The sequence below is a fragment of the Lipotes vexillifer genome, unplaced genomic scaffold (genome assembly GCF_000442215.2).
Source record: "Lipotes vexillifer unplaced genomic scaffold, Lipotes_vexillifer_v1.1 scaffold153, whole genome shotgun sequence".
Classification (NCBI taxonomy): Eukaryota; Metazoa; Chordata; class Mammalia; order Artiodactyla; family Lipotidae; genus Lipotes; species Lipotes vexillifer.
This window is the reverse complement of record NW_006774670.1, coordinates 3,439,889-3,449,948: the sequence shown is the minus strand read 5'-3', so window position 1 is coordinate 3,449,948 and position 10,060 is coordinate 3,439,889. Positions and strand designations below refer to the sequence as shown.

At 42.7% G+C, this 10,060-nt stretch overlaps 1 pseudogene; it reads left to right on the top strand.

The window, feature by feature from the left end:
* Positions 1–719, top strand: LOC103073739 (lysophospholipase-like protein 1 pseudogene; annotated as a pseudogene).
* Positions 720–10,060: the final 9,341 nt, after the last annotated feature.

Below are 10,060 nucleotides of genomic sequence, written 5' to 3'. Positions count from 1 at the left end.
ATGCGGCTCTTTTCGGGTTCAGGGCGCCTGCCCCGCTGCATGGGTTGCCGGCTGCGAGGCACAGCGCCCCTCTGATCTTCCTGCACGGCTCAGGTGATTCTGGACAAGGATTGAGAACATGGATCAAGCAAGTTTTAAATCAAGATTTAACATTCCAACACATAAAAGTTATCTAACAGCTCCTCCCAGGCCATATACTTCTTTGAAAGGAGGAATCTCCAATGTATATGGTTTGACAGATTTAAAATATCTAATGACTACCCAGAGCACCTTGAATCAATTGATGTAATGTGTCAGGTGCTTACAGATTTGACTGATGGTGAAGTAAAAAGTGGTATCAAGAAGAACAGAATATCAGGAGGAGGACTTTCTATGGGAGGGTGCGTGGCAATGCATTTAGCATATACAGAAATCATCAAGATGTGGCAGGAGTACTTGCTCTTTCTAGTCTTCTGAATAAGACATCTGCTGTTTACCAGCCTCTTCAGAAAAGTGATGGTGTCTTTCCTGAATTATTTCAGTGTCATGGTACCGCAGATGAGTTAGTTCTTCATTCTTGGGGTGAAGAGACAAACTCAGTGTTAAAATCTCTAGGAGTGAGCACACAGTCTCAAAGTTTCCCAGGTGTTTACCATGAGTTAAGCGAAGCTGAGCTTGAAAAACTGAAGTCATGGATTCTTACAAAGCTACCAGACTGAATGAAGCGATTGATTTGTTAATATATAGGTAATGTCTTTATGAAAAGTGATGTTTATTGCCAAATTCTAATTTGATAAACAATAATTAAAATAGTAAAAAAATTTATATACAGCAAACTTCACTCTTTGGGGTGCCTCATTGGATTCTGATTTTGAATTTTCCTGTACGTGTGTGTGTGTTTGCCTTGAAAACAAGATGATCAATAACAGCTTATGCTAAGGAAGTGGAAAAGCTGATTTTACAATTTTCAGCTCTTGAAAACCAGGAAACCCAGAATATATGCACCAGGGAGGATGTTAGGAATTCCCCCAAATCTCATTTTATAGTAGAAAGGGGTCATTTGGGGTTACAGGTTTTGTTCTTAATCAATCAGCCTTTTTTTTTTTTTTGCGGTACGCTGGCCTCTCACTGTTGTGGCCTCTCCGGTTGCGGAGCACAGGCTCCGGACGCGCAGGCTCAGCGGCCATGGCTCACGGGCCCAGCCACTTCGCGGCACGTGGTAACTTCCCGGACTGGGGCACAAACCCGTGTCCCCTGCATCGGCAGGCGGAGTCTCAACCACTGTGCCACCAGGGAAGCCCTCAATCAGCCTTTTGATATCCTCTGTAAGATCCTCCCTAGGATTCAGCTCTCTCACCGGCAGGTCCGGGGTGAACTTGCCAAGGGGACTGACGGTTCATGGCTTTGTATGCTCCTGCACTTCCTTTTCAAATCCAGATATCAAGCCTTCCTCCACCCTGATGATCTGATATAGTGGAAGTGTGGAGGAACACTTCCTTCCCTCCCACTGAGGACAGCAGGATGTTGGTGCTTTGCAAGTGGGGTCCCACCATTCAGGGCTTGGCTGTGGTCAAAAGAGACTCTGTTTTTCACCCGAGGTCCTTACCAGTTCTTAAATCCTCTGACCCTTTTGTCTGCAGGGCAGGTTGTATCCAGGGCTTCCTTTGTTCATTCCTCATCCTCCCAGGACCATTCTTCAGGACTGTTCTCAGATCTTCCTGGAGATCCCTCATGGTACCTCCAAACACCTGAAAGGGCACTTGGGACTCTGTCCCCGGCATTCTGTGGCCGCCCAGCTTCTGTCGCTGCCCACCCGCTTCAGCTGCTGCCCAAGCAGGCGGTTGTCCGCCTCGCACAGAGCTGGCACTTTCCCCCTCTGCCGGCCGAATGCGAGAAGTGCAGGAAGCATAGCTCCTGGGCCATTTCTTGGTGGTGGTGTGTCTTTCAGGGCCGGGCGCTCAGAAAATACCTAGGCATGATTTCACGATGATTTGCTGAATGAATAAATAAACAAAAGTCTACCTTTGAAAATGAAAGATTATCATCAGCTATTTTATGGGAGTAAAAATTGAAGTTTGGATTTTTCCTAACTCATTTTCTGACCCTACTAGATGGTCTCTGTTGTCTTTCTCATAGGAAATCCCAGTTTCTCACCTGGAAACTTATTTCCCTGCACGTGTGGATGCTGGTAGAAATAATTGAGTTCTACTTTGGAGGAGACCTCATGCCCTGAATCCTGCCATGGAAGTGGTGTGGCTGTGAGAAGCATTGCGGTCTCAGGGCAGTGGCCCCGGCCTTTGCTGCTGGCTCTGAGTCGTGGCTCTGACACTCACTGCTGTGCAATGTTGGGGAAATTACCTACCTTCTTTTCTTTTTTTTTTTTTTAAATTTATTTATTTATTTGGCTGCACCAGGTCTTAGTTGAGGCTTTCAGGACCTTTGTTGCAGCATGAGGGATCTTTAGTTGCAGAATGCACACTCTTAGTTGCGGCATGTGGGGATCTAGTTCCCTGACCTGGGATCGAACGCCGGGCCGCCTGCATTGGGAGCACGGAGTCTTAGGCCACTGGACCACCAGGGAAGTCCCTTACCTTACCTTCTGAGATGCAATTTCCTCAGCTGTAAAATGACCTATCTCTCAGGACTTTTAAGGACTAGGAAAATGCAGGCAAAGTCATGGTGCCTGCCATGGCAACCGTGATGGAGTGCACTGTCGTCATCAGCAGCCAAGCTTGGTAGCTTGGTAAAGGGTCTGTGTGCACCTGTCCCACCACAGCTGATCAAGGTGCCTTGTGAAGAGGCCAAGCACACACAGCTCTGTCCAAGTGTGGAGCTGAGCCAGGACACTTTTTGCTGAACCACAGTTAAGAGTTCAGAAGCCTCGTGGAAGAACCACAGAGTAGAAGAGAGTCCAAATTTTGGGGAGGCAGAAGCACAGAGATAGAAACAAGAGTTGAGGATGAAGAGGTAGTGTGTGCAGGGGGCAGCTGAAACTCCATCAGCCCAGCGCCTCTCCCTTCTGGGATGATGCCCCCTCCTTTGGAGAACCGTTCTCCACCCTCTTAGAACCCAGCCGGGCGCCCCGCTGCCCTGACTGCAGCTGGATGTGACCGAGGCCGTGCCAAGGAAGCTGGTCTGAAGAAAGGAAGGGAACATGCAGAGGGAAGAGAGGCAGTCCTGGTTTGCTGTCAAGGCCTAGATTCATTTGACCCTGAGGCCCAGCTGCCCTTCCGAGCTTTATGAACATTCCAAGGACATCCCTCTTTTGTCTTACCGCCTTTAGGTCGAGTTTCTATCACTTCTGACAACAATCACAAAACCCCACAGTCGGTGCAATTATTCTCAGAAAAGTAGATACACAAGGAGTGTCAGACATCCAGCCCTACAGCTGAGGCTGCCCAGCGCTGCCTCAGATCCATAGCCAGGGGCCCCGGCCCTGGTGTGGCATCTGCTCTGAAATGCTGTTGCAAACCCTCTCCGGACTTCGTTGCCTTAGGATAACCTCCCTTCCACCATCTTTCCTTGATTTGCCATAGGGCTCGAGACCGTAGCTTCCGTCAGAGCACAGCTTTGGCATTCAGATGACTCTGGCCATCTGTGACCTTAAGGTTTTCAGATCCCAATCTTCTGACTGAAGATAATAGACTGAAGATAACATGTGCCTTTTAGGGAGGCCGTCAGGATTATAAGAGCGTGGGCAGGTAGTGCATGTAGCATGGGGCCGGACACAGCCAGCGCTGACTCAATGAGCTGCCTCGGAGTTGCCAAACTCAGTCCCTCTTTAGTGAAATAAATGATAGAGTGATGAGTATTTGGCCATTTGAGTGTGGTTTCTTGATGTTTTTGCCACATTAAAATTGCTTCACATTGAAGATGGATCCGGGGTGGGGATGGGGGCGATTGGAGAGTAGGAGGGATCGGATAGAAGAGGCAACTTCTAAGATTCTGCCTGGGCCTGAGATTCTTCTGGAACCAGGTCAAATACCTTAAGTGAGAGGATGATCTCATTGCTCCAATGTTAAATGGAGCCGGATCTACAAGACAAGGGGTGTGTTCTTTCTCTGCATGTTCAGGCTCTCATTTTATCTTATCTCTCTTAGGATAAGACATGAATGTGGTATAGTCTTAAAAAGAACTTGACTTCTTTTTATTTGCAAGTCATTCTAACTGGGAAATTATAGAGAAAATGCTCTTGGAATCATAACATGAAACCTAAATTACAAAATTTCTGGGTTTGATTATGGATGAATATCTTAATGTTGGCCAAATAAAAAAGAAACACCTAACAAAACAATCACTCTGAAATAACTAACCGACCCTACCAAACCCAAGATTTCTATCTTGCATTAAAAATGCATTTTATATAATAAAAATGTATTGTGGCAAGGGAGGATTAAACAAATAGGTTAGTTTTAATGCCTCAAATATTCATTTCAAACATAGCATGACAAAATTGTGACTAGGCATAAATTACTGTGTATCCTCCAATGGTTAAATGATGAAAATAATGAAAATAAATAATAATGATGAGAATACAAAATGTATTAAAGTTGAAGTGCCCCCAAGATGCATGTTTACCTTGAGATGATTGTTAATAATGTAGGTAGAAAAGGACTTATCTAGTTTAGAAATAATTCAACATGATTAGAAGTGGTGCAGAAAGCTTTGGTGGTCATAGAAATCAAAATTTAGTTATTAAAAAAAAGTGCAAATGCTACTCATAAAAAAGTGGTCCAATGTGGGATGGCCTTCACTGGGTAATAGAATCACATCTAACATTTATTATTTACCTGGTGCTGGGTATGTGCTAAGCACTTTATATTCTGTATCTCCTGTAAGTTGCATTACAGCTCGGGGGAGGCATAGCCACCACTTCCATTTTACAGGTGACAATACTGAGGAAAGGAATTTCAAGGTACTTTGCACTGGCCGTTCATGTGATCATTGTAAAAACACAAATATCATTGGTCGTAGACAATCTCAGAGATTTTACAGATAAGGCCTTGACTAACGTTTCAATTCTTTATTAAAATCTTCCTCAGAACCAGAAAAAGAAAAAAACAAAACAAAAACCAAAAACCTTTCTTTCCCAATTGACAATACATGTAAGTTTACTTTTCCAATATTGGATTGTTCTTATCTCTACCACCTTGGTTTAAAGTTCCCCCAACTTTCAGATCTCAGAATTCACTTGATTGTTGTGATTGCTGCATTCCCTGCAATAATGGAGACCAAAGGCTTTTTTTCTTAGAAATTTCACATTTTGATTCAGCACTTCTATTTTTCTGATGGCAACATGGCTGTCTCCACAGAGAGGCTGTATTACCTATTCCTTAAAAGGAAGCTTGTTGTTCAAACTGAGTTCAGTTGAGATTCTGCCACTGACTGTCTGTGTGACCATGGATGAATTAGATAGCTTTTTGAGCCTCCATGTCCTCATCTGTGAAACAGGGATAATCATAACTACAACTTATAGGGTCATGGTGGACTTAAGAAAGATGATGCATATGCAGAACTGAAACTGTACTAAATGCTTAACAAATGGTAGTTTTTTTTTAAAGAAAGTTAAGCTATATTTGCACCTATAAAAAAAACAAAAACGGGGCTTCCCTGATGGCGCAGTGGTTGAGAATCCACCTGCCGATGCAGGGGACACGGGTTCGTGCCCCGGTCTGGGAAGATCCCACATGCCGCAGAGCGGCTGGGCCCGTGAGCCACGGCCACTGAGCCTGCGCGTCCGGAGCCTGTGCTCCGCCACGGGAGAGGCCACAACAGTGAAAGGCCCGCATACCGCAAACAAACAAACAAACAAACAAAACGTAACTTGCTGTCTCTCAGAAGTTATTACTGAATAAAATTTCTACATCAGTAACTGTATTATTTAGCAAATTATTTTGAAAGTGTCTTCAGATATGTTTTTCTTGTTATAAAATTTTTCTCTATAAACTTTAAAAAATAATTTTAGTCCATTTCTTTTTAAAAAATTAATTTCTTTTCTTTCTTTCTTTCTGGCTGCATTAGGTCTTTGTTGCTGCGCGCGGGCTTTCTCTAGTTGTGGCAATCGGGGGCTACTCTTTGTTGCGGTGTGCGGGCTTCTCATTGTGGTGGCTTCTCTTGTTGCAGAGAATGGGCTCTAGGTGTGTGGGCTTCAGTAGTTGTGGCTCACGGGCTCTAGAACGCAGGCTCAGTAGTTGTGGCGCACGGGCTTAATTGCTCCACGGCATGTGGGCTTTTCCCAGACCAGGGCTCAAACACGTGTCCCCTGCATTGGCAGGTGGATTCGTAACCACTGAGCCACCAGGGAAATCCATCTCTATAAACTTTTAATTTAAATACTGTGTACAGTTCTTGGTTTGTCTCCTGGACAATGGCTGACATCATGAAAATCTTAGAGCCTACGATCATGATCATATGGCTGCATAAATGGGTAATTCAAAACTTTTGATTCTGTTCTAGGCATGAACATTTAAGACAGGGAGAGCACATTAGTTAATGAGAAGAGACCAGCAACTCTCCTTGGCCTGTAAAAATCTTCCCTTGTTTATACGAGGACCAAAGTTTATATGTACCAATCTTGATAGCTCTGGAGCTACTTTGGAGATTGAAAAAGGATGAGTAGAACCTGGAAATGAAATTGCTTTTGTGGGATTTTCTTCTAAGGTTGGTAACGGATGTCAAGAGAAAACTTTATGGCTTTGTTTTCAAAACAGCAAGAGCCCCACTAAACAAATATTCTAATCAGCCTGTCCTCCAACTGTCTCACTTATGTGAATTGGGAATGTGTAGATTTGATAAGGGAAATGAGTAAAATTCTTTGTCTACCTTCTGGTCTCTGGGTCATATTTTACCCTTGTTTTGTATTAACTATTCCAAAATGCTTAAAAGCCGAAAATACAGAAGTCTCCTAAAAAATCAAGCTCAAAGGGTGAGATGAGGGTGAACAGTAGCGATGAGTGGTATTGGGGAGGTATTTTCACGTTTGCTTGTATTCTAAGTGTATGGCTCACATGCATATATAGGCCATGTATCTTGTCGAAAATCTTAGTCCGGTTTTGTCTATTTAGAGTGCTTTTATAGATAGTTCATTTGAGCTTCCAAATCGGTGATTTTCAAAGTAGGTTTCACATAACCCAGGGGTATGGGAAGAAAATATTAAAACCCGGATTGATATCTGTTACGTTAATACTGCTCTACAAAGTATATGACGTAGTGCAAGAGGACCGGTACATTTATTTGTAAACATACTTCTATTAGGGGTAGGAGTGTGACATTTTTTACTGATAATTGGTGCAAGATCAAAAAGGTGTGGCAAGTCCTGCTCTAGTCTCAGAGTTTCTCCAAGGGTGGCTGGAGAAACACCCACAACAACTATGCAGATGCTGGGGCCCCACCCAAGACCTGCTGAATCCAAGTCTCTAAGAGCTGAGACCCAGAAACCTGCTTTTATAAAACAAGCACCCTGAAATTTGAGAATGTCTGCCTTCCACTTGGGATGTAGGAAGGATCCCCATTTTACAGATGAGGAAACTCAGGCTCAGGAAAGTTAAGAAACTTAAACCCAAGGTCATACAATGAGCAAGAGGCACAGGCTGATTCCACCCCAGGTTGATTAGGGTTGAAGAGGGGCACGAGTGTGAGTGCCCGGCCCATGCTGTGTGGTCAGAATCTCCGAAGACCTGGAGGTCGCCACGCATGGCTGCAGGGGTTAATCGCGGAGCCAACCCCCATGTACTTTTGCTACCATGAGGCACCAAGAGAAAAGTGACATCTGAGTCTCATGTCACAAATACACACCCTTTCCTTCCTTCCCCTCCAGGATTTGAAAGATTGAGTTCAAGATGACTGAAAAATGTGGTGAGCCAAGTTTCCCACTGCTTGGCTCCAAACATTGGTTTTCTTAAGGTTCTTGTCTCAGTTTGGGAGTAAGCTCCTCAGGGTAACATGACCTCGTGATGGAGACCAAACCTCCACTGGCTACTGAATTCCACTCTGTGCCCATCTTTCCACAGACCGCCAGGCAGCCTCCTTATTCAAACGGAGCAGGGCCGCCGGAGTGAAACGCGTGACTAATACATGTAATTTCTTTTCTCTCATGTTCATCTAGACTGTGCTTCCACAGCCCTGCATTTATACCTTTATCACAACATACCCCAATCTCACAGTTAGCATTCGGAATCTTAATCAGCTGCATGATGTCTCCTCTACTACATGTGAAAAGCTTTTAGTCTTTCATTCAACAAATAATGTACTGTCTCACCTGTGCCGCACACCATCCTAGATCTAGGCAAAAGGTGCTTGTTTATTATAGTCACTTTAGTTGAAAAAAATTTGCTTTATGGTCAACTCTAAGCATATTTAATAGATTTGCCTAGCATGTTGTTTCTTAGAGTGGCTGAGAGTGCTTCAAAACTCAGCCTGTTATATGTCTACTATAACCTAATACACTGGAGGAACTTATAAATTTAGTACATAAATAAATGAGCAACTTATTTCCGTAAGTTAACAGAGAAAGCTTTTACCATGAAAAATAAATGTCAGCTTGTCTCTGTTTAATTATCACCAGCTCTAAAATAGCAGGTTTTAAAAGGAATGAGGTTTACTCTAGAAGAAAAAATAAATAAACAGAAAGCAAGAATTTCCACATTTTCATCGAAAGACTCATTGTACAAACAGGAGTCCCCTTGATGAAGAATAAAGTCCAAGTTCAAGAGCAGAGGCCACATTCCTGTGACTGCACACAGATGACAAAACTAAGGAAGTCAGATCTGTACTCATGTACTTGCATTTGGTGCTTCCTTCCGTCTTCCTAAGGCCTCCTGCTGGGAGATACTGATGAAGAGTTAAGATGAGAATGGGTGGGGGACAGGAGGGCAAGGTAGGCCTTGGGGATCAAGAGATACAGACTACTACGTATGAAATAAATAAGCTACAAGGAGGTAATACACAACACAGTGAATACAGCCAATATCTTATAATAACTATAAATGGAGTATAACCTTTAAAAATCACTATGCTGTACAACTGAAACTTATATAATACTGTACATCAACTATACCTCAATTTTAAAAAAAAAAAAAAGAAGAAAAGAGATAATCTTGCCCTTAGGGTCAGGGCAGAGGAAGACAGAAAGAGGAAAACGGTGACTGGCTAACAGTTACTGAACGTGGACAAATGGGCGTGTGCTAAGAACCTGAAATTCTCTTTAATCCCTCGTGGATCTGCTTTGACAGTTATAACAATATGCTACCATCTGCCTTGGAAACCAGGGAAAAACATCTAATTTCATATTTATATGATAGTTCAACTATCAGTAAAAAGTGAAATGTAACTTCCTAGCTCAAGAAAACTACATGTAATACAGAAATAATCTTATATCAAAATCAAGATTTAACATAGTAAATATCCACGCAACGCAGTTTGCTAAGATCAAGGAGACTGTGATGTCCACTTCTTAATATATATCTATCTCTCTCTCTATATATATATCTATTTAATTGGAGTATAGTTGGTTTACAATATTGTGTTAGTTTATACTGTACAGCAAAGTGAATCAGCTATACATATACATATATCCCCTCCTTTCTGGATTGTGATGTCCACTTCTAATCACAGCCAGTGCCTTACATTCGGAGTGCATCTATGCTGTCAGACTGTCCAGAATGTTTGAAAAGCATCACTATCATCACCATCACTTTTGATAAGGGGTGGGACCACGCTGCAGAAAGAAGACATTACACAGAGCAGGATTCTCAGCTGCTAGACAAGCTGCGGGGAAAAAGCTAAAATCTGGAGTTTCTTCTCAGCCTAAAGATACTGACTTTTGCCCTGATGTCCTTTGGTGGAGCCTGGATATTGGGGCCAGGGCTGCTTTTAACAAAACACATGAAATTCTGTTAACCTTTTTGAAGCAGTTATTCACATATAAAGAATCTTTATATTCTTTAAATAAAGAATTTTTTAAATATATATAAAAAGAATTTTCTAGATATATATATAAAGAATCTTTAAAAGTCGAGAGTTTTTAATCATGGTGAACTCTCTGTAGCCGTCCTAAAATGTAAAATTAGGTAAACATGTAAAT